Here is a 22,450-nt window from a genome sequence, read left to right as displayed (position 1 = left end):
ATTTACCTTATAGAGTTATGTGGATTCAGTGAGTGAATATGAGAGAAGCGCTCAGAACAGTGTTTACCACACAATAAGATGTATAGAGACACTGGCTCTGACAATTACCCCATAGGTTTCTTCTCCTTAGTCTTGGTTACATGCCCCAGGTCCCTCCTTCATTCACCTCACATTTATAATTGTCTGCAGTCCCTTCCTCTCTAAGCCTGGCATCTTCCTCTTTCATTGGATCCTGAGTGGGCACTAGTGTCAGGTGATTCTAGCTAAATTGTTACTTTTTGTCATTTTGCTCAAATCTCTCAGTGGTATCAGATAGTCCTTATTTTTACAAGCTGTCTATCATCTTATTAATACTTGGTGAAATCCAACTTAGCCTTCTATGCAGTAATTGCAAAAGGAAGAAAAGTGCAAAGCAGAATCTTCAGGAAACTTTTATCAAACTATATAGGCCACTTTCCCCTCTTCCCATAAGGAAATCCCTGGACATCACCTCTTGTTCAATTCACAGTTGTTTTTCTTCTTTTAGAGAGAGAAAGAGCACATGTGCACATATGAGAGTGGGGAGGAGGAGGCAAAGGAAGAGGGAGAGAGAATCTTAAGCAGTCTCCACACTCAGTGTGGAGCCCAACGGAAGTTCGATCTTACCACCCTGAGATCATGACCTGAGCCAAGATCAAGAGTCAGATGCTTAACCAACTGAGCCACCCAGGTGCCCCCAATTTATAATTTTTTAATTCATATTTATGTCAAAGTTTTCCTGTGTATATATATTTTATTTCCCCCATCAAAGTCTATAAATTCTTTAGTAGCAGAACCATCTGCTTTTGCAATTCCTCCCACAAAAATTAGCTGAGTCCTCAGTAAATAAAAGACCTAGAATTTGTGGAGCATTTAGGAAAATAGAATTTTGAATAATGCTATCAATTTGGAAGTGCAAGGTTAAAATTTTTGATAATCAACTAATAACATTCCTTTTCTCCTGGTAGTTTCCTGCTTCTGCTTCCTTACTCTTATCTTTAAATACAGAGAACTAGAAATCTGCTTGATAGTTTTTCTAGATTTTATTTTCCAAAAACCTTACACCCTAAGAGAATTTAGATGTTTTTGGAATTTGGAATGTAGATATATCTGGAATGCAGAAGCATATTTATTTTGTACAAAATAAACATAGGTGAGACATTCCCAACCCTATCTGACTCAAAGAAACATCCCTACCTCTCATGAGAGAAAGGAGGTGGAAAGGAAAAAAGGATCAGAAATGGCTGTGAGTCCACAACAAGAGCCATATGCTGAAACAGACAAGGGGGACTTCAAGGCCACATCCAAGAGAGGAAATGGCTATATGAATCATAGGTGGATAGAACCACTGACACATTCACGTATCCTGTGTTCCAAAATCTGCATAGAAGTCACAGAGATAGTGAAACCAAAGGGCCAAAGTAAGATAGTAATGGTAACCTGGGTAGATACAGGATTTTATGATCAAAGAATGTCTTTCCACAGTCCTGGCACAGCTAATGCCTTTTAGACTTTAGTGAGCAAGGAATGAAAATCTAGGGTAGGAGATCTTCTACCCTTATAGAAAAGACCATGGTTCAATTTCAGGATTCTTTTTTTTAGAAAAATGAAATTATATTTCTTGTACCTCTGAATTTTAGAGCTGAGATTCAATCCTATTCCATAAGATTTATAACTGTGATTGTGAACAAGTTTATGTTCTATCATTATTTGTAATGACATTATGCAAGTGACAAGCAAGTGACAAGTATCCTCTCATTTGATTCCCCAGAAAACTATGAAGAAATTGTTTGTCATTTTGCCATTTTACAAATGAGGGAACAGACTCAAGAAATTAAGTAACATGCCTATCATTATTTATAAATGGCAGAGCTTGGATTCAAATCTGTCTGTTTTATTCCAGAATCGAAGCTCTTTACCATCATCCCTCTATACCTCAGATTCTGTTATCAGTTACTGATAAAAAATTTCTACATTGGTGACCTATCCACATACATTAGTTCTTACCTATGATGCATAGCTTCCTTTTATGGGACTACCATGAATGTTATTAGTGGATTTGTATCTGAGAGATAGAATTTTTCTGGTGGGAAGCTATAGTCAAAAGTATACAACCACGTGTGTTCCAAAGAATTTGATTTAAACAGTAGGCGGCAATTGGCAACTTGGGTTGATATAATGCTAAAATGCTATTAATGAAAATTACTAAAGACAAAAATCATTTTATCTAGAACTGTGCACTAATAAACTATCATACAATTTACTCCTTATGATAATGTCATGGGATGGGTACTATCCACAGTTTGTATGGATACCAGGGAATGAGGTTCAGATGAGGATCAGAAAAGATAAATGAAAACCTGTATTAGTACTATATTTGAGCAGAATTTTAGGATAGCTATAATCAATACAAGTACTTAGTATCTAAGTAACAAATATTTTACTATTGTGAATGGAAAAAAATGTATTAAGTATGGGTCCTCCTCTGAATGTTTCTTGTCCAATGTTTCAAAAAAGTAAAACAGATGTAGAACATTTAGACATTTTATTAAAGCATAAAAACTACTTAGCAAAACCTGAGGAGCTGTTTTTGGTCTCATTATTTGCATATTCCTGATATTGTTATCACAGAGCCTCTTAGTACAGGCCAAAGAGGCCTCAGGGTGGCATTCCACAACTGAGACTACTTTTACCTTTTCTCCCAGGCCAATTGTAATTTTTTTAAGAGTTCTTTTTTCTATGAAAAAAGAAGGTATGCTACTTTACCTCACCTTACTTCAACAAATGCCCACCTGAAGTATTCAAGGAAAAGGCATTCTTTGAACTGTAAATCAAATTAAATCCCTCGTACTCTCACAGGAGCTTCACAGGATCAGATCAAATGACTCAATAATTAACTAGTCCCTCCTCCTTCATGAGGCAAGAATTCCTAAGTATAATATCCTTAAATTTTTTAAAAATTTTATTTTATTATGTTATGTTTATCACTATACATCATTAGTTTTTGATGTAGTGTTCCATGATTCATTGTTTGCATATAATACCCAGTACTCCATTCAGTACATGCCCTCTTTAATACCCATCACGAGGCTAACCCATCCCCCCACTCCCCTCCCCTCTAGAACCCTCAGTTTGTTTCTCAGAGTCCAAAGTCTCTCATGGTTCATCTCCCCCTCCGATTCCCCCCACTTCATTTTTCCCTTCCTACTATAAATTTTAATCCATTCTCTTCCAAAATACTGCCTGTGATGGATACCTCATTGTCCTTTTAGGGATGCAAAAATTATCATTCTTCACATTGTAACACGAATCACCCTATCCTAACTTTCAGGTACAGTGAGCATTTAGTAAGTATCCACAGTACCTCACAGAGAAGATACTCTATAAATATTTATCAGCGAAAAGAACAGTGATTGGCCCTTTTCTCTCCTCTAGAGCCACAGAATAAACTTATTGTTTTATATAATAATCCTCTAAGTAATTGAAGAGAGTGCTATAAATCTTCATCCCCTCTTTTTTTTTTTAAGATTTTATTTATTTGAAAGAGAGTGAGTGAGAGAGAGAGCATGAGCAGGGTGGAGGGGCAGAGGGAGAGAGAGAATCAGACTCTCTGCTGAGCAGGGGGCCCGCCATGGGTTCCATCTCAGGATCCTGGGACCATGACCTAACTGGAAGGCAGATGCTTAATTGACTGAGCCATCCCTTCTTTCAAATCTGGTTAGACTTCATTAGAGGATGACCCCCAACACTTCAAAGTTAAATTTTCTTGGGCGCTCCTCCTCCAAGTTTCTGTGTTAAAGAGCTAATGATTTGTGGGCAAACAATTCAGTATCCTTTAAAAAAATAAGTTTAAGTTTAAAAAAGTGTTTTGGGGGGCACCCGGGTGGCTCAGTCAATTAAGCATCTGCCTTCAGCTCTGGTCATGATCCTGGGGTCCTGGGATTGAGCCCCACCTCAGGCTTTCTGCTCAGTGGGGAGTCTGCTTCTCCCTCTGTGTTCACTCTCTCTCTCAAATAAATAAATAAAATCTTTAAAAATGATTTTTTTTCTACAGTGAATGAGTAACCTCTTTTCAGTTTGTCCTTTTTAATAATCTAATAAATCATTAATTCAAATTTTCATATATTAGTATAAATAGAGGAGAAACAAATGTATATGTTTACATGTAAAAAGTAAACAAAAATTTGTATATACAGGGGCGCCTGGGTGGCTCAGTCGTTAAGTGTCTGCCTTCGGCTCAGGTCATGGTCTCAGGGTCCTGGGATCGAGCCCCGCATCGGGCTCCCTGCTCAGCGGGAAGCCTGCTTCTCCCTCTCCCACTCCCCCTGCTTGTGTTCCCTCTCTCGCTGTGTCTCTCTCTGTCAAATAAATAAATAAAATCTTAAAAAAAAAAAATTTGTATATACACACATAAATCTATTACATATCACTAAATATATATTACATGCAAATTATATACTATGTTGTATTATACTATGCATATGAATCTATTAATAAGATTATAAGATGTCTGTTATCTAAATGAAGTATTAATCTCAGTGTTGACAGAAAACAAAAATTTTGAATGACTAAAAGTCAGATTTCAACTTATAGTAACCTCTAACCTAGTATCTTTAACTGATAATGAATGTATCAAATCAGATCATTTTCAAACTAAAGTGAAACTTAGAATTAAGATATTGATTTTATACCTAAAAACAGGGCTCACACAGCAAGTATTACAAATACTTAGTAATGGAACTGGCAAGTATTACAAATACTTAGTAATGGAACTGGAACTCAACTTCAAGTCTCCTGCCCACCGGGCCATTAATATTCCTGCTATGATATTAAATAATCATTACAACACAAATGTATTTGTAGAATAAAATTCAGTAAACTGAAAATGTGGCATGCCAGATGACGAGCTGCAAAAGAAATGAGTGACTGAAAACTAAGTTATTTATTCATCCTACTTAATGCCAAAATCATGGAAACAGCAGATAGTATAATGTGGCATTTACAGCAATCATCTCTAAAAAGTCCTCATTTGTCTTACCAGAGTGAGATGAAGCACTTTACACAATTGCACTGTAGGAAGAAAAGAATTTCTCACCTGCAGATTATAATACAAGGATCGTGATAACAGAAAAGAAGATATTTTGTGAACATCTGTAAGAGGAAAATATTCAGTAGCAGTGCATTAATCAATACCAATTGGATATGGTGAGCCAGTAATGCATACTTCATTTAACCACTTAACATTTGACTCCAACCACACAGATTCTTACTGTTAAATAAACTTGGAACACTGCACAGCTCATAAATATAATATTTCCTTGCATGTGCAACAGACTGTTTTAAGTTAACACATTTGCAAGCAATAATCCTTTACATTTTGCTATTGCTTGTTACAAGCCAATTCCGTGGCATCCATATTCAGCAGTTAAAAGGGAGAACAAAATATAGGCAATTCTAATACCACTCAAGACAGTCAAGCAAATGTCAGTGCTTATTTGTAAAAGAGAAGAGGGGAAGTTTGCTTGAACTTCTGATTGTGTAATTTACAGTTTGAGGTGCAAAAAAGGGACCATGTTCACATCCCTGGGGGCAAGGCTCCAGCACTGAGGTAACTATAAACCCCAATTGTCTCTTTTTACATCCAGGGATTCCCATGTACTGCAGATTTACTAGAATGTGCAAGTGTGTGTGGAAGTGGCGGGTGGGGAGGACAGATGGGTAGTGATGAAGATGTGGGCAAGCCTCAGAGAAAGAAAACAGTCTAGTGCACTGCATGCATTGGAGGGGAATGGCTGCTAAAGCTTGTGTTTTGAGTTATATCTAAAGCATGACTGCTCAACAAAGCACTCTACTCCATAAATGAGGACAATCAGGTTCCATCCCCCCATCCCCCGGTCAATGGAAAAGACTCTTCTTAAAATATTTGACCCTTGGGGTAAAACCTTATGATTTCCAGATTAGGCTACCCTGTATGAAGCTGTGCTGCAGCAGAGATCAGAATAAGTTTCTATTTCCAGGTTGCTCGTTTGGTGAAGAAATGGTACCATGGAACTGAGCCACTGTGGGGTAAGAGTTGTGGAGAAGCAGCAGAGGTTTATCTTTCCCCCAGAGAAGCATGGGTTGTGGAGAGATGGTACACTCTTGCTAATAAAACTAACTCTAAAATCTCTGTGACCTAAAGACTGAGCTCAGGTATTCCATTCTTGCTGCTACAGAGTAACATCCGTTCTTCAGAGGTAATCACAGTCATTAGCATAGTTTGCCAAATATTTCTGGTTCTTCTGCCTTCTGAGTGCATGGTAGACCCCTCGTTGTTTGGGGGCACTACCTGACTACTTTTGATCAATGAGGTGGGAGCAGAAAGGACATGTATCAGTTCTAGGGAAGACTGCCAGTGTGAGGCCCTCAGAGCTCTCTTTCTTCCAAGATGATCCTAATGCCAGGGAGCATACAGACACAGAGGGAGAATAAGGGTGGGGAGATTATTTTATTGCTTTGAGACTTGGGGACTGTTTGTTACTTCCGTATGGCTTAGCTTTCCTTACTAATACAGAGAGCATTTTTTTCTATATTAAACTAAGGTTCCATACTTTAGGATTCCTGTGCCCCAAAAGACCAGTTCTTTCAATTTGCACACTCAGCCACTTCCTAGACTCAAAGCAGAATTTAGGGGAATGAGTCAGACTAGCTTTTTAGTACCCAGCACCTCACACACTTAAGGCCACTACTCTCCCTCATCTCAGAGTCAGGACCAGCCCATTAACCTAGTCAGGACTAGGTCCAATCTTTCTCTTTGCTCACAGTAACACCAGGACCAGCCCATTAACCTAGTCAGGACTAGGTCCAATCTTTCTCTTTGCTCACAGTAACACCATCAGGAACACTATTGTGCTCCCTTATGTTGGGACTTGTTTGGACCTCCCTAAAACATAGTGATGGATCTCCCTTACCCCTCCCCAGATCCGTAATAACACATGGAGGAGCCAGTGTCCATGGTCTAGAAAAAAGTCTCTTCCCAAACCCCAAGGATAGAGTTCATACCATATATATATATTGGCATGACTAAGAGATCTGCTCCAAGGAAAAGTTCTAATGGTTTAATCACCTTTATTTGTTTTCTATATACAAGAGCAGCTCTTTTTTGTTCAAGAAGGAAAGTTTAATCTATGATAGAATACCTTACTACACTTTTGAATATATTTGACCCTGCCTTTTTTCTGGTTTATTTCCATATACAACTTTCAACCCAATCTTCACTAGACAGCCAATGATATGAAAGTCTTTTGCATATATGTGTATACAAGTGCGTATGTGTATGTGTTTTCTGATTCTTGGTCTTTCCTACACAATGATACAGAATCAAAAAGGCTCTAGAAACTGAATATTTTGCAACTCAAGAAGTGGCAAAAACCTGACATGAACTGATGTAAGGCTATTTACAGTCTTTATCTCAGTATGAATATTCATGTTTCACTGCAGAAATAGTAATTAATCTAGACACAGACCCCCACCGGGAACATTATGTAATATAGAGTTATAAACCACATTACCGTTCAGAAATCTGAAACACATCTGGTCCTGAGAGTTCCGGATAATGGGCTGTGAACCTGTATTTCCTGTGTCAAGTCTCAGCTTTTAGGCCATTTTCATGTCAACAGCAACTCTCCACTAGAGACCCCTATTCAATCTGACCACAACTGTATAGACACAATCTGTAACTTTGACCTTTAAAATACCAGAGATAGTTAACCACTCTTTCTGGGCCCTGAATGATCCATTCCACAATCAGAAGAGCTTCAGATTGTGTGGGATGGTAGGCAGAATGATGGCCCCCCAGGATGTCCCCCATCCTAATACCTAGAACCTGCAAATATGTTCCTTAAATGGCAAAAGAGACTTTAACTATGTGATTAAGTAAAGGATCCTGAGATGAAAGATTATCTTGCATCATCCATTGGGTCCAATGTAATAATAAGGTCCTTATGAGAGGAAGCCAAGAGTCAGAGAATGAGATTTGACAGCAGAAGCAGAGGTCAGGGAGTGCGTGAGTGTGAGCGAGAGCAATTGAAAGATGCTACACTGCTGGGCTTTCAAGATGCAGGAAGAACCCACGAGCCAAGGAATGCAGGCAGCCTCTGAAAACTGGAAAAGGCAAGAAAACACATCCTCCCCTAGAGCCTTCAGAAGGAAAGCAGACTGGTAGACACCTTCATTTTAACCCAGTAATTCCAATTTCAGACTTCTGACCTCCAGAACTCTAAGAGGATAAATTGTGTTGTTTTAAGCCACTAAGTTTGTAATAATTTGTCATAGCAGCAATAGAAAAATAATACAGTGGGAAGGTAGTTAGGATAGAAATGCCAACATTAACCACCAATGTGTAGCCAGCCTAGGCCAGTAACAGACTTTTCCCTCAAAACATGAAAAAATATTTCCCCCTAGAACTTGGATGTCCTTTTCCTGATGTGAAGGAATGGAAAAGTAATATATAACAAAAGAGGGGCGCCTGGGTGGCTCAGTCAGTTAAGTGTCTGACTCTTGATTTCAGCTCAGGTCATGATCTCAGGGTTGTGAGACTGAGCCCCGCATCAGGCTCCATGCTGACCATGGAGCCTGCTTAAGATTCTCTCTCTCTCTCTTTCTCTCTCTCTCCCTGTGCCCATCCCCCTTGTTCGCTCTTTCTAAAAAAACAGAAATAATAAGTAAAGAAAAACAATAAAAATATATATCACAAAGTATAGGTGATATTTTCCTTCATATTTATGTATTTTCTTTGTCACAGGGAAAAAAAACACGAACTATTGAAAAATTTTAAAACCAAGGTTTGTATGAAAACAAATGCTTTAAATTTTTATTGTTTAATAATAAATCAAGGAGAATTATATTAGAATACATAGAAGCCATAAACGTATCATAGGAAATACAAAATATACTGTAAAACCTTCTTCTAATAACTAAATATAATACTTTCCTGAGTACAAAAATTAAAAACACAGTTTGTTCCTTTTGCTTTAAGCTCTTCCCTAATTCTGAGGATATTAGTATTTAAATAGTATAATTTACCTAATAGTTTCAGCCAGGAGGTTATAGGTGTCTAAATTATATGAGCATTTACATGGGTCTCACTGTGCCAGAACCACGGCTTTGTTTCAACTCCTGGTTTCTAAAAATATCTGCTAAAGGAAAAGCTGACTTCTCAGAAGTATAATGGTTGGTAAGAAACCATTTTCCCATAATTCAAAAGCAGTTTTATTTTTTCCAATCACACACAGATTTTAAACAACTGTCTTTAAAAACTATGTAAGGGGAGAATGATTTTGTCAGTACAATTTACTTTAATCCTCCACCTTTCCTTTCTTTCACAGCTCAGTTTATAATTGGTGATTAGAGGGGAATTGTCTTCTTTATTAAAAAGTAAAATAGAACCCCCATGCCTAGTGAGCCAAAGCAACGAGATGCACAGGTCACACATTTTACCGGTCCCTTGGTATTCCTTCTGTGGCTTCCTGTCAGCACTGACAAACCCAGTTGATGCTTCAAAGAGATGCTTTATGAGATGCTATATTAGTTTCTAGGGCTGCCATAACAAAGTACCACAGACTGGCTGGCTTAAACAGAAGAAATTTCTCAGTTCTGGAGGTTAGAAGCACAAGATCAAGGTTTCAGCAAATTGGGTTTCTTCTGAGGTCTCTCTCCTTGGCTTGCAGATGGTTACTGTCACTCCGTGTCCTCACATGGTCTTTGCTCTGTGTGCACACATCCCTGGTCCTTGGTATCCCTTTGTGGGTCCAAATTTCCTCTTCTTAGAAGGACACTAGTTGGATTAATTAGGTCCCACTCTAACGGCCTCATTTTAACTCAATCACCTTTGTATAGGTCCCATCTCCAAGTCATGCTCTGAGGTGCTGGGAATTAGGGCTTCAACATAGGACTTTGGAGAGGGAAAATACACTTCAGTGCCTAATATATGCTGAGGTAGAAAGGGGGGAAATAATCAAAGAAAACAAGAGAAATTTAAGTTATGGTCATCACTGAATTCTCTTTAACTACCTTGCTCTTAAAACCTGGCCCATTTTATACTCCTGTCCCAAAGAAAAGAGAACATCCAGATCTTCGGCTCAAAGGGCTAGTTCAGAGCCACAAGCTCCATACAACATTTCCTTCTTCCCAGATCCCAGGCTGCCTCATGGGGAGGATACTTCTAGGACCCTGCAGCCTCTCCATCGTTGTGATGCGTCCTTGGTACAAGAAAGGGTCTAGCTCTGATGCCCTCCTATTCCTTCCTAAGCTTCTGGTCTGAGGGACAGCCTCTCTCCTAAGTGAACAACAGGGAGCCTTATGAGGGCCTCATCCTCAGGGAAGGGCTCAGCCCAGTTTGTGGAGAGATGGGTCAGATCAAAATCCCAGGTTGAACAATAATGCAAAAAAATCCCTTAATCATAAAATAAAAACTATGCATATCAAAGGAACTACACAAGTACAGATATGAGCAAGGTAGGATTTTGATTATCACAATAATTCAATGTGTAGCCAATGCAACAATATATTTGTTTCCCCTTTTTCTCAAATGATGTTTCACATCATAAGTAAATAATGTAAAAACTAAAATTTGAAAGTATCATGTGGTTTAGTTACAGTATTTCTTTACAACATCAGAATAACCAAAATGCAAATATCAAACAATACCCTTTTTTTATTTTCTTTTCTCTTTAGCCCATTCAAAAGAAAAAAACTATATTTAATCACAAAGAGTTTCCTAAAGCATCAGGTATAAAACTATAAACATAATAAGCCAATTTCATTAACGTTTATTTCTAAAAATCCCATACACCCAACAGAAAGATTAATATGGATTTCTAGAGCCAGGGGGACATCTAGACGTGACCTCACAAATACGTCTAAATCCTATGACTCTTTCACAACAATAGATGATTCTCTTACACTCAGCTTATGCCATATTATTATTGAATCCCCAGAGCTGGAAAGCAACTTAATTGTTCCAGTTCAATCTCTAACACAGTGTGAAAATCTCTGCTGTGGAATCCCTGACACATTTAGTTCTGCTGCTACCTGAATGTCACCAATACTGAAGAGCTTGCTCATCCATAAGCAGCCTGTAGCTTCACTAGATGGGAAACAGAAATAAGAAAAAAAACATTTTTGTTGAACACTTACTCTGTGCTAGAGTGGGTTTCTAGCAGGTGTCACTCTTGCAACACAAAATATGTCTTTGATGGCAACATGGCAGATGAATTAGAGAAATGAAGACTTTCAGGTCCAGTCAAAAGACTAATATCATAGCCTAAGCGATGATGGAGGTTTGAACTATGCACATGAACTAAGTGGAAGTTGCAGACAACTCAAATGGAATTAGCAGCACTTGGTAGGGTTTCCATTCAGCACAGAATAACTCTGAGCCATTTTATTTCCAGAAATATCTGAGTAGCAGAGGAGTTGCTCTGGCCTTAACAGAAAACAAGTTAACAACAATGGCAGTGAATACAACAGTTAACGTTCACTGAATGTCTACTATGTGCCAAGCACTCTCCTAAGGACCTTACATGCATTCTCTAATTGAATCCTCACAACAACCCTGTGACATTGGTCTATTATTCGGCCCATTTTATGCCAAGGCAACTGACTCACATCCTCAGGGAAGGGCTCTTCCGAGATTACTCTTGAAATTAAATGGCAATTCAGGATTCAAAGCCAGGTGGTCTAAACAGAGAGTCTAAGCCATAGTTCAGCTCAGGTCCAGAGCAAAGGGGGCTATTTCACACAGAAACAGGAATCAAAAAATAAAAATCCTACTGAAGAGTGGGTCATTCCTTTTTCATGCCCCCCACCCCCTATTCTTCTTCCTTTCTAGCTCATTGCCTATCAAGACACAGAAAGAAAGTTGTCTTATGCATCTAAATGTGCTTATCTCTAAGGACTTTTCTTTAGGAATGAATGTCTCAAAAGAAACATCACTGTTTATTTTCATTAGAATGCAGCAGGCATAAGTGACTATATGGTGTGAAGGTTTCTAATAATATTCCAGAGGTAGGGGCTACCACCGAAATGAAAATTTTAAAAAATATTGTCAAACATTAAAATTGAAGTGGATGGATTTCCAATGTCCCTATTGTTAACAATTTTTTCATTATGATTTAAGTTATTTAGGTTTGGGTCTTAAAGATACACTTAGGTCTGAAGAGGCTGCACTTATTCTAAGAAGTATATCCATTGTTTAGAGAGTGCTTCATAAAAGTAAAAACTTCTTAAAATACAAATAATCTTATAGATTATTAATTATACTCTGGTTATGTAGTAAACAAAGAACTGAGCAGTTATATCAAGGGTTTCATGCAAAATTACAGAGAATGACGGAGGTGGGACACACACCGAGACTCTGGAATTAGCACCCTAGGCTGAGAAAGGAACTTGACAATGTCTACAACATGTTTTGCCAACATCTCTTCCTGCCCATGCTTTAACATCTCTGATTAGGAACTGATCACCTCTCATTGGAGTCAAGTGCCTAGAGGTGACAGAGCCTTCAGGCAGGCCTAACTTCCCCAGCAAACTAGTCGCTTTTGAGCTGACTGTTCAACAAAGACTTACTAGGTACTTGTAAAAATATTAGGAATGCACAGAGATGAAAACCGTGCTCCTCCTTTAGTTACTTACTTTCTACTGAGGATGAAACAGATTTATAAGGTGGTATGGAAAGTGCTATGATAAGTCCATGTAGAAACTACTACCGCAGTGCAGCAATGATTGTACAAAGTCCTCTCGGTGCAGTGGGATGATACTTGAAACTTTTTGTCTCCTTGTTTATTGCTTCTAATTGAAAGGGCTTGGCCTTAGCGCAGGTGGTGCTGACGACTTGGGTGGGTGGGACTTAGGATTTGCTTTTTAAGTCAGAGCAGAGATGATAGCAGAGGTTTCCCAATTTATCTCTGAGTAAAGAAAAGTCAAGATCTTCCCCCAAAGTAAATGAACTTTCACTTTACTCCCACCACTTAAGCTCTCTTCCATCTATCTATTACTGATAAAGGAAAATCCTGAATGAAAGCTGGCTATAAATATAAAACCTAGGATTTCATAGAAGATGGAGACAAACTTCAGAAATGAAAAACATTATAGGTCATAGATGTTGTTTATGTGTCTTGGCAAAGGTCTGGACCATCGACAAGATTCAGAAATGAACAGGTTTATGTTTAGCAGATTCAGGCAATAGACAGTCTATGGCTAAAAATGCCTTGCCATGTGCTATAATGTAAAAAGTAAAATACTTGAAGTCAGATGAGCTGGATTTTAATCCCAGATCCACTTACTATTTATATGACCTTGGGCTATTTTTAAAAAAATCTGTCCAAGCCCCAAGTTTTATTCTTTGTTATAAAATAATATTATCAAGCCAATATATTGTTTCAAAATTAAAATAAAATATATATGTAAAGTTGCTGACACTTGGGGCGCCTGGGTGGCTCAGTCGTTAAGCGTCTGCCTTCGGCTCAGGTCGTGATCCCAGGGTCCTGGGATCGAGCCCCACATCGAGCTCCCTGCTCATCGGGAAGCCTGCTTCTCCCTCTCCCACTCCCCCGCTTGTGTTCCCTCTCTTGCTGTGTCTCTCTCTGTCAAATAAAGAAAATATTAAAAAAAAAAAAGTTGCTGACACTAGAGTGGCAAGTCAAAATTATTTTTTCCCAGTCATCCACCTTCCTTTGCTCGAATTGTGAAAGATTTTACTTTCCTTTGCCTTCAATGACTCCTCACCCTACAAAGAGAACTCTTTATCCCTAGTAAAGTACAATTCCCAGCACACAAGGACCATGCAATCCCATGAAAACACATCACCACCCAGACATACATGCTGCAATGAGGATTTACAAAACTTGAGTCGTGGTCCTCTGCTTTCAGAGGCCCAGATTCTGATTACTAGGCCCTCCCCCAGTCAGCATCAGCACTAAAATTCGGGCCTCTGATCTCTACTTTAGAATTTAAGATCCAGCAGCACACATCAGGTGGAAGCTAACCCCAGAGTTTTTCGTTCTTCCCATTCATTTCCATTACACATTCCTCTTGGAAAACTCACAGCCAGCTAAATACACCTTGCTTCAGAGTCCTGATATCCTTAGTCATCATACAAGCAATCCCCCCCAGCAGTATCCACATCCACAAAATACTCTGGGCTCTCTCCCCATCCCCTTGATTCAACTTCCCACTTTTCTTCCTCTCAAAACTTTCCTTCATACACTTAGGAGTGTTCATTCTATGGTCAGCATTACACTTCAGTGAATGTTGCTTTCACCTTCTGGGCTAATATGCAACCTACAAGGCTTTCCTTCCCAGCAGCACTCCTAAATGAAAGCTGTTCCTCCCATATCCATGACCCTGTATTTGGGAGATGGTTGCAGAGGCTCCTTTATCTCCATCTAGGCTTTGAAGCAGGCCCACACAAGGTGGGTGACCTTGAGAGAGTCATTTAAACTGGCAAGCCTCAGTTTCATCATTTGCAAAGTAGAAATGATAACGATAGTAATGCTGTTACAATTAAATAAAATAATGTATGTGAAATACTTTGAACAATGGGTGATAGTAAGCTTTCAATAAACTAAGGTTATTACTTTCATCATTGGCATCATCTGTTACCATAATTACCATCTATCTTTAATTGCTTTTAAAAGGTACAATTTTAGCATAGGTGTAATGTATTTGCAGATCTCTGGATTCCCCAGGGAGAATACTTAACAAGTAGTAAAAATGAAAACCATTTAATTTCCTTATAAAATCCATAGGAATCTTTAGGAAGTTCCACAGTATTTTCTCAAAACATTGTAAACTTTATTCATGAAAGGAGGAAAGGAGGAAAATATTATAAGAGAATATATGTGGGGATGGGAAAGCTAGAACTCCCTATGGGGGGGCGGGTCATGAATACAATCAAATTTATCTTTACCTTATAAAGCCAAGAAGCAAGCATATTAGCAAACTGATGGCAAGTATGCCCTGCCCTTTGATTTATATTCTGAGATACAATCTGCCCATGAAAAATCAACCATGGAGCAGTAATACTAACAGCACTTAGAGGGCAGTGAGTGCTTCGAGAACAAGTGGGCAAACAAAAACAGCAGCCTGAGAACAGTGGATTTAGTTTCAGTTGCCATAGTCATCCCAAGCCATCACATAGTCATCCCAAGCCATCACACCTGCTGAAAGCTTTTCACACCATCCACCTGAAGGCCATGCATACAGCCTCTCCTGTGTTTGTATGTGGGTATTTTCTCCAAACCCAACATTTTATAAGTAATTTTATCTAATATGACTATTTCCTTGATAATAGCATTCATCATACTCAAGGGGATAAAACTCTAAAAATAAGTTGGCAAAAAACCTGCCAGAATATCTTTTGCAGAATAAAACATTAAAACAAAACAGCTAAAATATCACTGGACTTAAACTGGATCTGGAAAACCCCAAGTCAATGAAATGAGTTCACTGAGAATATGAGGTAAAGTAAGTGGAAAGACAAGACATAAATGTTTCTCATCTGCTTGGCTATTCAATAGTAGTCAACAAAAAAATGCCAGAGGGAATTATATTATTTAAAAAAAACATCAACAGCAAGAATTGTGCAATTTCATATTCAGTGTTTTTATAGATTATGCATCTTTATTTGGTTTATTTCAGTTTTTTAAAATTTTCAACTAATTGAGGTTATAAGTATCTTGAAGGTAAGGACTTAGCTATCCTCAACACTAGGCACAGTATAGGCAGAAAACCCCACACACATTTAAAAAAAAAAAAAAGTATTCTCTTCCTTTATTTCATACAGTCAATAGAGGAGAAAAAAAACGTTGGCAGGGGTAGGGGGGAGGATACAATACATGTGACTATTCATAGAGATTCTCATGGCTACTATGTATTATAATATATACTGAAAAGTCTCACAACCCAGCAAAGCCCTCACTTTTAACCCAAGCAAACTGAAATAGTTGGTCATCTGTAATGAGATATATATTATTATTCAGCACTATTAACTTGCTGACCTATCTTTTTAATAGGCTCTTGATTACTCTTTAACCATCTAGTTTTGTGATTTTTCTTGCTTTAAATTAAAATATTCTGAATATTCTAATACTCTGAAAAAGGATAATTGTGGTTGTGTTCAACCCCTGATGGAATTCTGCTTTGTCCAAAATGTCCAATTTTATTTCACATCAAGCCCTGGTTATAAATAGACTTCTCTGATCCCATTATTTTGCTCTGCAGAATTTTGGAGCTCTGAAGAGGAAACTAGTAAGTCCCATCATTATTTTGAATTGAATTAAAGTCTTTATATAACATGGAATCGGTTTCAGGAATATACCAAGATCTGCCTTTCCAATAAATGTTTCACATGCTGAGGTACTCATTTCCAAAATGGCATTAACCACCACATTTGATAAAATGGATCTACTACCAAAGCTTCTCTAGCCAGTCATGGAGATGGAGGGGTTTATGTTGAATAACCCCCTAATAGCTGACAGTAATGAGGTCCGAACAAATGTTTGATCAACCAAGTATGCAAGCAATATTTATTCTCATGTTGTTACAAAATTACATAGCACATATGGTCTCTGCCTACAGAATTTTTTTTTTCTAGTCTTGATGTTGTAACTTGACAATCCTGTTACTTCAAGTACCATTCATCAAATTTAAGAGTTTTTGGTAGCTTGATATAAATCATTAAAATATAAGAAAGTGCCCAATTTTGAAGCACTTCATCCACTATATTCAAAATTGAATATCTGTCATTTCTCTGATCATTCCCTCCCACAGGGTACTGGAAAAAAGTAGTAAGGTTTAAAGTCCCAAGCATCTTAAGATTTAGGTTACCAACCTCTAAGTATAATATTTCATCCTCTGCCAATATTCTGCCCTTTTACTATACCAATAAAATGATCTTTGCTAGTTACTAAAGATGAATTTTAGGAGCTCCAGTGACTTGAATGAGAAATTATGACCAAGGAACATCGTAATTAGCACAATCTTTAGAGTTATCACATTAGTAATTAACTAATATAAATGGTTAAGAATCCAAGCTCTAAAACCTGATTGCCTGGGTTGGAATCTTGCTTTTATTACTTACTTTTTGTATAACATTGAAAAGTTAATTAAACTCTCTGTACCTTATTTTTCTTATCTATAAGATAGGGATAACAATAGCACCTATCTAGTACTATGAAGGATATTTGAGTTAATATGTATAAAACTCTTAGAATATGTAATACATAGTAGGCTTTCAATAACTGTTTTATTTTTTATTATCATTATTATTTCTATGCAATAATATTTCACCTTATTGATTATATTTTCTTAGTAGTAAAAGGAGAGTAGTTTGACTACAAGTATTATTTAAAATGAAAAAAAATCTTCAGAAAAATACAAATTTTAGATACAATAAGGATTAAATAATAAATGACAATCACCTTATGATATATACTGGAAATTAGAAAAAAAATTTCACTGCATTGATATAAAGAAGCTAGTACAGTTAACTAACTTAAAGTTAAAAGATTTTAAAATTCCACCATGGGTAGACATTTAATTTACAGAAAGAACTGACAAATCAATTTAAAATTCATCTTTTCTCACCCTCACTGAGAAATTATCCATGTTTTTAATAAAATTTTCCAATTCAGAAACAGTCCTGCTAAAATAAACAAACAAACAAAAACACATCAGCATATCCAGTTCAGATATGTGCCAAGGATCCGCATGTTGGCTAGGCTTTATGTATTATACTGAACGGTTTTGATTACCACCTTTTCCTACAGAATATAATTGCTTCCTATAGTGCTATAAAAATGTGAAAATATCTTCTGGGTAAAAATTACTTGAAAGATTGTCCAGCAAATGTTCTTAAGAAAACAAATTCCTCGGGTGCTTTTACTAAAACACATGGGCTGACTGGTCCTTTTCTCCAAAAAGCAAATGCATGAGCTAATTACATGTGGGATTTATAGGGTAAATAAGTACATTTGTATTTTGATGAAATCTGTTAGAAATAGCAAGAGGACTAACTAAAGGGGAATTAAACTAAGACCTTTTCCCCTGGTGTTTTTGCCAGGTGAACTGGGATTGAGAAAGCCACACACTGAACAGGTGATAATGAAAAATTATTTAAAAAATTCATATTAATAAGTATTAATACTCAGGGATAATGTTATAGACTTTGAGAGGAAATCACACATGCACATACACACACTCTTTGGTAATTGTGATAATATGCTGCAAAAAAAGACCATCCAGTATTCAATGGTTTATGGCCCCAGGATGTATTCCCAAAAGCACAGGGATGAGGGTTAACTGTGGTTCTGCTGACTTGGGTTGGGCTCAGCTGGCTGGAAAGCCCTGCTCAGGCTATGGATTGGATTCAGATCTGCACTATAGATGTTCAATCTAAGGTATAGACTGATAACTTAACACTACCTGGGGATCTTCTCGGGGATCGGTAGAGGACAAAATGGGGCAAGAACTTTTAAAGCTCTGCTTGTGCCTGTCTGCTAGCCTTTCATAGATCAAAATAACTCATATGACCAAACCCAACATGAATGAGACAGTTAAACATCCTCAACCCATATTTGGCTGAGTGCCTGACCCCCTACCTGGATCTTGCCACTCCCCTTACTCAAGGGCAAGGTCCATGAATTTCCTATCTTTGAAAAATTCCTGGATATTTATGGAACCACAGTATTAACATCTGCCCTAGGTCACACATCCTGTGGTCCCACCCTTTTGATATTGACAATAGCCTGGTTCAAAACCAAGTCTCTTCTATAAATTGCCAAACTTAATCTTATGATTCCATTTGATGTCAACTTCTGGAAGGGCTAGCCTCAGAGCTGTATTATGACAAACCCCTTCTCCTCCCTGCTGTTGATCTTCTTTCAACAGGTCTGTTGCTGAGTTCCCAGAATACACTGTGACTGAGGCCTTCTGGTCTAGAAATAATTACAAATTTTATACAAGGCACAACTAGAAGTCTACCATTTTCTTAGGTACCTTCTTAGCCAACTCTGAATTTCACTTCTCTTACATGCACCTAGTTTAGTAAAGAATTACTCTTCTTATGGTAAATATAATATGTAAAAATGTATGTTACATTTATCTTTGCAATATTTGGATTAAGGGAGTCAGGAAGCAGCTGAGAGAGTCTAGGTTTTAAGCCACTGGTCCAAGATTACAAAGTTAATCAAAAGATGAAGTGAAGCCAAGTTCTTTTCAGTCTCATCCCATTGGGCCTCTGACTCTCCCTATAACTCTGGTTAGTCTGCTATAGTTAAAACCTGAGAAGTTGCCTGTTTTTCCCTCAAATATTATTTTCTTAGCATATCCATGAATTATAAGAGATTAAAGAACTATTTGTCAACTTTTTAATAATCTAATAAAATGTGCAGTCTTTAACATGAATCTGATCATACTCATTAATGTGCACTGGAATGAATAAAACTAAGCATTTAATCTTAGACTCTTTCTTTTTTTTTATTCCTTCCTCTAACAAGAATTTTCATCTTCACTGACTTGTTTCCACAAATATAACAAATGCCTTCATGCCTGCAAAGATTTTCTGATTTTTAAAAAGATTAATCATTAGATTTAAAAGTCCAGGCTTTGATATATTTCATTTGTTAATTTATTCATGCAACAACTACTGGCTGAGCACTTTTTTTTGCATAAGCCAGTGCTGGATACTATGGTTATACTATCAAATACAGAGCTATGGTTTTTAAGTTTATGAGCAAAATCTCATCTATTATAGAATATTCCCTCAGCATTGATGTAATTTTGAAAGGCTTAGAAAATTACTATGTTTGTACCATTTTAACCTCTGGAAATTCTATTTGTCTCCTACTGTTTTATTAACATTCAATATTTCACATAGATATTCTGCTATTGCCCTGGTCAAATTTTATTTCAACTGTATTAGATAAAGAGCAATTCATTTCACTTCTTACCACTGTCTTCTTATCTAAGTATTATCTTTACCTAAAAATCCTTAATAAAGGTAAATTAAAGATCTTTTAATAAAGCTATGTGGAAAAAATATGCTCATAAAATATATTAGTCACAATATCTTAGTTTTGAATGCTTAAACTTACCTTTTTACCCATGGAAGAACAGAAATTCTTATGGCTACTGCCCCCCCTTAAATTTTAAAAATTTATAAATATACATGTAAAATTTATGTGTGTATAAAATAATAGTCTTTGAAAACTACTATTCCTTTGGAATTCACTAAAACTCAATATGTAGCATATTAGGAACAAATACGAAAATCAAATGATGATTTCAACCTACAAATCTTTTGTAACAAAAACATTTGACACGGATCACTTTTTTCCCATATTCTATTGTTATATAAAATAAACACTATGGTTTCAGAGTTTTATATTCCTCCTTTAAAATAAATAATAGTTATCATAACACTTAAATCTTTGCTAATACTAAATTCATATACACTTGTAAAATAGACAATTGCATAGAAACATTTCTCTTAGTCTTATTTTCATTAGGTTCCTAAAGCAAACATTCAATGCTCCTGCACCCTGAATTATCATATAATGTGAAGTCAAATCATAAGAAATTGCTCATATTTGACCAGTTTTGATCCACAAAAAGGACAATTTTCACATTTCAACTTAACAGTTGTTCATTTGTCTGGACTTCTTCCTAGAATACAAGTTCCTCATGACCAGGGACTATACTTTGTTCCTAAGTGCATCATTTACATAAGTTACATGTGCATAAGTGTCTTCCTATACCTGCAGTATATAGATTTGACTCAAGCATTCTTTTTACACCCTGAAAAAAAGGTCAGTGCTGTTTATAAGATTATAACTATCCAGAATGGGTCACTCTAGCTCTTTCAGGTTGCTCTTATAGGATTCTTGCAAGGAATGATGAGAAAATATGTGAAATCCTGAATGCAATGCCTAGCATATAATAAGTCTACAAAACAGTTGTAGCGGGGTGCCTGGGTGTCTCAGTCGTTAAGCGTCTACCTTCGGCTCAGGTCATGATCCCAGGGTCCTGGGATCAAACCCCGCATCGGGCTCCCTGCTCCACGGGAAGCCTGCTTCTCCCTCTCCCATTCCCCCTGCTTGTGTTCCCTTTCTGTGTCTCTCTCTCTGTCAAATAAAGAAATAAAATCTTAAAAAAAAAAAAAACAGTTGTAGCTATTATTAATATTACTGCTAAAATAGGGGCATGTGCAAGGTATAAGAGACGATTTATATGGCGCTCTACCAGGAATGATGAGAAAAGATCAGCTAAGGATTCCAGGAAGGATCTCAAAAGAATGGGTGGGAATTTCCACAGATACATGGGGGTGAAGATTAGTGTGGAAGAGCCATGGCAAATAGCTAATATGGCTAAGAATTCAGGGAGGGGCTCTGTAGATGATGTTGAAGGGATCAGTTTAGATTTTAAAGTAGCCAATCCTACCGCGCCTGGGTGGCTCAGTCGTTAAATGTCTGCCTTCGGCTCAGGCCATGGTCCCAGGGTCCTGGGATCGAGCCCCACATCAGGCTCCCGGCTCAGCAGGAAGCCTGCTTCTCCCTCTCCCACACCCCCTGCTTGTGTTCCCTCTCTCACTGTGTCTCTCTCTGTCAAATAAACAAAATCTTTAAAATAAAAAGAAAAAAAAATAAAGTAGCCAACCCTATTGATACAACACATTCAAAACTTTCAACATTTAGAAAGTTCTCCATGCATTTAGAAAGAAACATCAACATATCTTACCTTGTGTGGTCATTCCTTTTCTTTAATAAATACAGATGTGTTAGGATCCGTTGAACTACTCTCATTCTTTTGACTCATTACCATATGCTTCCATAGGTATTTCATACATTGGTCTTCCAAGATTTCAAATGTATTTGTTAATATTCCTATAAAATTTAAAAATCATGTGGTATAAATTTTGGGCTACATGAAACAATCATTCAATGTTACATTTCCAATCAACACTTCTATATCTCATACTATTATGCCACTTTTGTTGATGTCCTCTAAATTGGTCTGAAGGGTGAGGAATTAAAGACAAATTGTTTCTGAGAAGGACCCTTCAATCATCAACACCGCTTGTCACATTCCTTAAAAAATAAAAAGGTAAAAAGATAATTTTCTTCTCTGAATGAACTTCACAATACTTACTATGTATCAAGAACTGTGCCAAGCACATTTTATAATAATCTTATAATAATCTTACCAAACTCTCACACCCATTTTGTGAGGTATCATTATCCATTTTACAGGTGCAGAAACCAAGGGCTACCAAGTTAGACAATTTGTCCAAAGTCTAACCATAAGTGGAAGAGCCAGATTTAATCATAGGTATGTCTGACTCTAGATGTGGGCTTGAGGATTGATGTCTGTGATCAGCTGGCAACTCTGTGTTATC

At 37.2% G+C, this 22,450-nt stretch overlaps 1 protein-coding gene across 1 annotated transcript in view; it reads right to left on the bottom strand.

Moving 5' to 3' along the window:
* LOC123861542 (uncharacterized) overlaps window positions 1–22,450 on the bottom strand; it is a 1,204,655-nt gene that overhangs the window by 773,326 nt on the left and 408,879 nt on the right. Inside the window, exon 8 of the mRNA XM_064570981.1 lies at window positions 21,793–21,938. The gene's annotated coding sequence lies outside the window, so the exon portion shown is untranslated. The remainder of the gene's footprint in view (window positions 1–21,792; window positions 21,939–22,450) is intronic.

Source organism: Mirounga angustirostris, unplaced genomic scaffold (genome assembly GCF_029215605.1).
Source record: "Mirounga angustirostris isolate CCGP_5_RB_7025 unplaced genomic scaffold, mMirAng1.0.hap1 SCAF_9, whole genome shotgun sequence".
Taxonomy (NCBI): Eukaryota; Metazoa; Chordata; class Mammalia; order Carnivora; family Phocidae; genus Mirounga; species Mirounga angustirostris.
This window is presented reverse-complemented; position numbering and strand designations above follow the sequence as displayed.